The sequence below is a fragment of the Triplophysa dalaica genome, chromosome 1 (genome assembly GCF_015846415.1).
Source record: "Triplophysa dalaica isolate WHDGS20190420 chromosome 1, ASM1584641v1, whole genome shotgun sequence".
Classification (NCBI taxonomy): Eukaryota; Metazoa; Chordata; class Actinopteri; order Cypriniformes; family Nemacheilidae; genus Triplophysa; species Triplophysa dalaica.
Genome location: NC_079542.1, coordinates 24,465,722 through 24,471,721, shown reverse-complemented (window position 1 = coordinate 24,471,721; position 6,000 = coordinate 24,465,722). Strand labels below are relative to the sequence as shown.

The 6,000-nt window shown below is 33.4% G+C and overlaps 1 long non-coding RNA gene across 1 annotated transcript; it reads left to right on the top strand.

The window, feature by feature from the left end:
* The first annotated feature begins 345 nt into the window (after positions 1-345).
* Positions 346-4,610, top strand: LOC130427325 (uncharacterized). The gene is made up of 6 exons (XR_008907298.1): positions 346-572; positions 1,319-1,438; positions 1,514-1,642; positions 1,901-2,012; positions 2,430-2,677; positions 3,884-4,610. It is a non-coding gene; the product is annotated as an uncharacterized LOC130427325 (long non-coding RNA).
* The last annotated feature ends 1,390 nt before the right edge of the window (positions 4,611-6,000 follow it).

Here is a 6,000-nt window from a genome sequence, read left to right as displayed (position 1 = left end):
ATGCATTCATAAAAAGTGTACCAGAAGTACATTGGTAATAAATATATGCTAAATTACACTTTCATAAAATGCACTATACACAAGTAACTTCATTATTGTCACTTCAGCGCCAGAGGCATTGCAACTGATGTTATGGCGACGGAAGTAGCAATTATTAATATTATCAATGGTAGTTTATACTACTTTTGCACTGAATGCAATTTCGCATTGCATTCAGTTTGACCAATAAGAGTAAAGCATTTCAAATCGTATTTACACTAACTGTCCAATAAGAGACAGCCAATTGAAAACTGACGTTTTGAGCGGTCATTCCGGCTGGGCGAGCAACGGAAAAGAAATGTCAGCAGGAGTCATGTCGTTTCCAAAGTATGCTTCGTTTTATTTCTCTGACTCTGATATCGTGAAAGTGGACTGCACCGATATCATTTTAGGAGAGCACAGACTATCGGAGTACGTGGTCGATTCACGCGAGCAACTTCTAAGCGAAGAGGGATATGTAGAGATGCGCCTGCCAAGTCGCAGCAGACATGGACAGACCAAGACACTGCCAGCAAAAATTATACTTCTTAGTGGTAAGCTGATTCATTTTATCGATTAGCTTAAATAGCTTAAAGATCATTTTGGGTTTAGAAAGTATTTTCCCACGCAAACATCATTTCAACGTGTGTTAGCTTTTAGGTCAATGTTAGCACGTGGATTACTTACACAATACCAACTTGCAAGCATTAGGACTAGTACATTTAGGCACCGATTGTTGATGCTTCCTCTAGAAAGTGTCTTTTTTTGTTTGATATAACCGCTATAAAACGTTGTCCACTGTTTGCATGATAAATACTGCTTGCTTATTAATCGGCCTTAAGCCTTGTTACAATAATATAATATTTGATTAGTATAGTTATTGTAGGGAAAAAGTATTTATTTATTACAAATATTTTAAAGTATTCAGATTTGTAAAAAAAAATCCATCACAAATTTTTTTACCTCACATAGTCATACAATAACAAAATACATCTGCATTTGACTATCATGTCCTCTAATGCAATTACCACTTAAAGGTAAACAATCCATTTCAGCTTTTGTCAAGATGTTTTGAATGTACTTCAGGAAAAAAACTAAACTAAAAACAAACTTCACACTTCCTGAATCAAGGGTGAGACACCGACTAAAGGAAACACTAAACACTTTTGTGGTGACTTCTTATTATTTCTGGTTTATTTCACTGATTATTGTTGTTATTTCATTATTAATGAGATAATTAAGTGATGATTGATTACTTAACTCAACCTGACTTAACTCATTAACTTCATGTGTTATTTAGAGAGACACTCAGGGTGGGGATGAACGTGGACTGGAGTGGTCTATGGAACAAACCTTTTTGCTTGCTGGGTATTAACATAACATTTCATGTCATCAACATTTCAAATCTAAACATACTTAAGTGAGTACAACATCACTAACTTAGTGTAGGTGTTTGTCGAGCCTCTTCTAACCTTGTGTCAAATTTAACACACAGGCTTCAGTGGACAGTGACAACGAACAAGATGGTGATAATGGAAGCAAGGAATTTGAGAACAGTCTTTGCAGAACACACCTCCGCAGAACACCGTCAAGCTTGATGGTGATGTTGTCAAAGCTTTAAAAGGTAAATTATTAGTTAATTGAAATGTAAATATGATGTTTTTATTTAATGATTTAAGATTTAAATTAAAAAATAGAATTTACAGTTTTTTTTGTCAATCAGGTGAACTCAATCTGAAACTTACTTTTTAATCTTGTAGAGTTTCCTGTGATAGTATCATCTCTCAAATATGTCTTAGATACCATTAAAAGATGTATGTGAAAGTCCCCAATAGGATGTATGACAGACTGAATAAGTCACGGGTTTCTCTTTTTGCACAAGATTTAGCAACTCTAATTTTTGGAAAAGATAAACTAGCAAGATGTACTCTTACTGGGAAATCAGGAAACATCAAAAGACCAATTGGACCCTCACAAGGTCACAGTTCTTATTGGTATGTGTACTTCTTGTTCATCATCACTTTTTTGCTCTCTTCACAAGTCAATAGGGACTGATCACAACTTACAATATGCCAAAAAAGATTTGTCATGTATTATACAGTTATTGATGGCAGGGTACTTTTCACTTAAACATTTGAACTAAAACATTTTTTTAATGTTTTTTCAAGAATCAAGTTCACAGTTGTTTAGCAATACTTGTTTTTCCGTCCATTTTACTTTCACTAGCATTTCATATTTAATGTCTATTTTTACATTAAGAAGTGAGCAATACATAAGGTTGCCATGTGAAAGAACATTTCATTTTTATCATTTGAAAAACATAAATTTCAAACATTCTGTTCTGTTGCTAAAATAGTTTTTCTTAAATTGTGCTTTAATATTTAAAAAGTTTATTTTCCTCCTATTCACAGACACTGTGATTAAACAGTTTCCGAACACAGCCATGTCTGAGGTCCGAGCGCTCATTCGCAGGAAATGCAACAACGAGTCAAACTCAAAGAACGGTCGCTCTCCACTGGAAGGATGAAGACAGTGACGTTTCAGATGCCAGTTTGTTAAAATAAATTCAATTTATTGACTCCTGAGGTTCGTTCTCCCCGTGCCTCAGGGGTTTCCTCCGGGTACTCCGGTTTCCTCCCCTGGTCCAAAGACATGCATGGTAGGTTGATTGGCATCTCTGGAAAAATTGTCCGTAGGGTATGAGTGCGTGAGTGAATGAGTGAGTGTGTGTGCCCTGCGATGGGTTGGCACTCCATCCAGGGTGTATCCTGCCTTGATGCCCAAAGACTCCTGAGATAGGCGCAGGCTCCCCGTGACCCGAGGTAGTTCGGATAAGCGGTAGAAAATGGATGGATGGATGGACTCCTGAGGTTCTTCATTTGATTCAGCTGTTTGCAGCTTGTAAAAATGCACTTTGATTTATTTAAGTTTTTATTTGTTCATTTATTTTAGTTTTATTTATCTAAGCCAATTAAGTTTTAAGTTACATATCTGTATGCAACTACATTGTATGTCATTGTGGAGTTTACATTTGCTGGTTTTTAATGTATGCTTGATGTAAAAATGACATACAAGCACTTTGAAACTACAAAACTTTAGTGTAATTTACAGTATTTTTACTGTCTGTTAATGAGTATTTTGCATTACATTTTAATAAATTGAAAATATAAATTGTCATAATAAATAACCATTTGTGTAATACATTTTTAGTATATAAATAGTACCCCTTTAGTGATCTGCAAATACATTATCAAGGAGCTTTAAAGATATTTAAAATATAGTGGTAGCACAATAATGATCAACTGAAATTATATTTTCATTATATTTCTAGTACAGCAATAAAGTGTACTGTAAGTATAATTTAAAGTAATGCAGTTAAATTGCACTAAATGTGTTTAAAATGGGTCCAATTTAACACAATTTCAATAGATTAAATATATTGAAACTAGCTTTAAATTGATTTTTAACCTAACTTTAAGTATACTTCATATACTCAAAGCTGTTCCAAAATAATACCTTTAATATGTACTTATTAGAGTATAATTTAAATATAATAAGTATGTCCAAAAAAGCTCAATTTAAATATATTTCCTTTTCACATACGCAAATTTGAAAGTACACGTAAAAATGTATTAAAGTGCCACTTAAGTTGTTCAAAAAAATCACTCAAAAGTTCAGCTTAATGCCTTTAACACACAATAAAACTGTAATATATTTGAAATAAATTACAGATAATACGTATTTAGATGGTTGAAAACATTACAATTAATTCACAATTAAGTATGCTGTTTTAAAGTACATTATTTACGTAATAAGTACACTTTTAAAAAGTATATTAAAGTGCACTTTTTTTCCACAAGGGCAGTTTGGATCCAGGATCACTTGTGAAGACTTCCGATGACACCAACACTCATGAAGACTTCAGATAATGGCAAATATAGATGGACATACAAAACTACCAAATATGATATATGTAATCACTGCGAAAGTTGGCAGATTTTCAACCCACTTTGTATTGTTACAATATTGGCAATATATGTGAACAGACAATGTTTACTCTTTTCAGAGTTACTCACATTTATTTGTCAAAAAAACTGGTTAATGTATTCTGCAAACATGTCCTATAGTAATGTTATTTTTAATTGAACATGACTTGAAATACATGAAGTTTTGTTGCCAGAAGATGTTTCTCAGTGAGTCATAGCACCCTCGGCCTGATTAACTTCTGATTGATTGTAACATTGAAACATGTATTTTCTGTAAAGCTTCTTTGAAATTGTTTACATTTTAAAAATGGCTAAACCCTTAAGACAGTTAACCTAGGATTTCCTGTGGTAAAACCATCATGTCATGTTGCCATAAAATCTAACTAAACTAAACTAACTAAAACAAAACTAAGGTTTTGATATAAAGGTTCTGCTATAGTAATATTATAGGAATGCAGGAGTGCTGTGGTAGCCGATAGTTTTTGAAAACCACGGGAACAGTTTATAATATGGATTACTACCATGCAAATAAGACCATGGTTATTTTTGGATTTACTGTGGTTTTACTACAATTATCAAAGTTATTATTGGTTTATTTTATTTTTACTATGGCCTTACTGGAAACATGGATAACTATATAAGTATGGATACAAATGTTAATGTTAACTGAATGCTTCTATTTGTGTAACATTGGTTACATTCATTTGTGTTAGCTGGGAAAACATAATCAAAGCCTCTAAAAACCAAAAAGAACGGGCCTTTCATTTCACATCTTTTATTACGCAGTTTTTTTTTAAAGTGCACATGCGCTCAAACATACGTTCATGTTTTTTCCACATTACTCCTAGAAGGCAGGGAGGTTACATATATTTACTCGTCCAAACGGCACTCTGGGGAACTATCGATTAGTGTCATCCACGTAAACTACACGGTAAAAACATTGCCATATGGCCTTGAGAAAGCGATTTTATAAATCCACATGGAAAGCTAAGCATTTTAACCATATTAAGTGCATAATATAAAAAGGTGTACATCTAAACGGGGCATATGACCATTCGGCTTTATTACCTTAACGAAATAATTCACAAAACAAGGGAAGAACAGACAACATACTTCGTTCTGGTCGCTTGTGCGCTGTTCAAAAGGCCTAGCCCACTGAACGAGAAATTAAAATACATTTTTTTTTACGGGAACTGAATATTACACAACACCCGCTGTTAAATTGTTTTACTGAATTTGACCCAAAAGAGACCTCCGAGAATCATTTTTGGTTACCAGTTGAAGCCACTAGATTCAAGTTCAAGTCACTAATGCTTGCCTACAGGACTATCACTGGATCTCTCACAACATTCAAAAAACTACTTTAAACCCATCTCTTCTGTGGATACTTGACAGACAGATAAATATATATATATATATATATATATATATATTTAAACCTTTCACTCAGTGGTGTAGCTTTTGTTGAAACTAGTAACTTTGTATTATTGCTCCTGTATGACATCTCTTAATGCTCCTTGAACGTTTTGTAAGTCACTTTGGATAATAGCGTCTGCTTAATGTTAAATGTATATCACATATCTGTATCTTGTCAGAAAAGCATCCTGGCAATTTTCTCAGCATTTCCTACACAAAGATTTACATAAGTCTATCCAAGATGCAAAATTATAACTTTGAGGAAACAGGAAGGATTACAAAAAAAAGAGCCTTTGTGTCAATTGATGTGTATGAAACATTCAGTCAAAATGGCACTTTTAAAAAAGAAGTGTATGGAAAAAACCCTTTTGTGTGACCTTTTCAGCCATCACTAAGGGGTTAGTTTTAGATATTTAGAAAAAAAATTGACCCTGCTTTTAAAAAGCATACGTATTCATAAAAAACATGAACAAAAAAAACACTTTTTAAATTGTTTATGGACATGATCCTGTGAGTATATTATTTATAAGATCACAGTTTGAATGTTCTGTGGCTGTGTCTACCCACATAAATCGCCCGA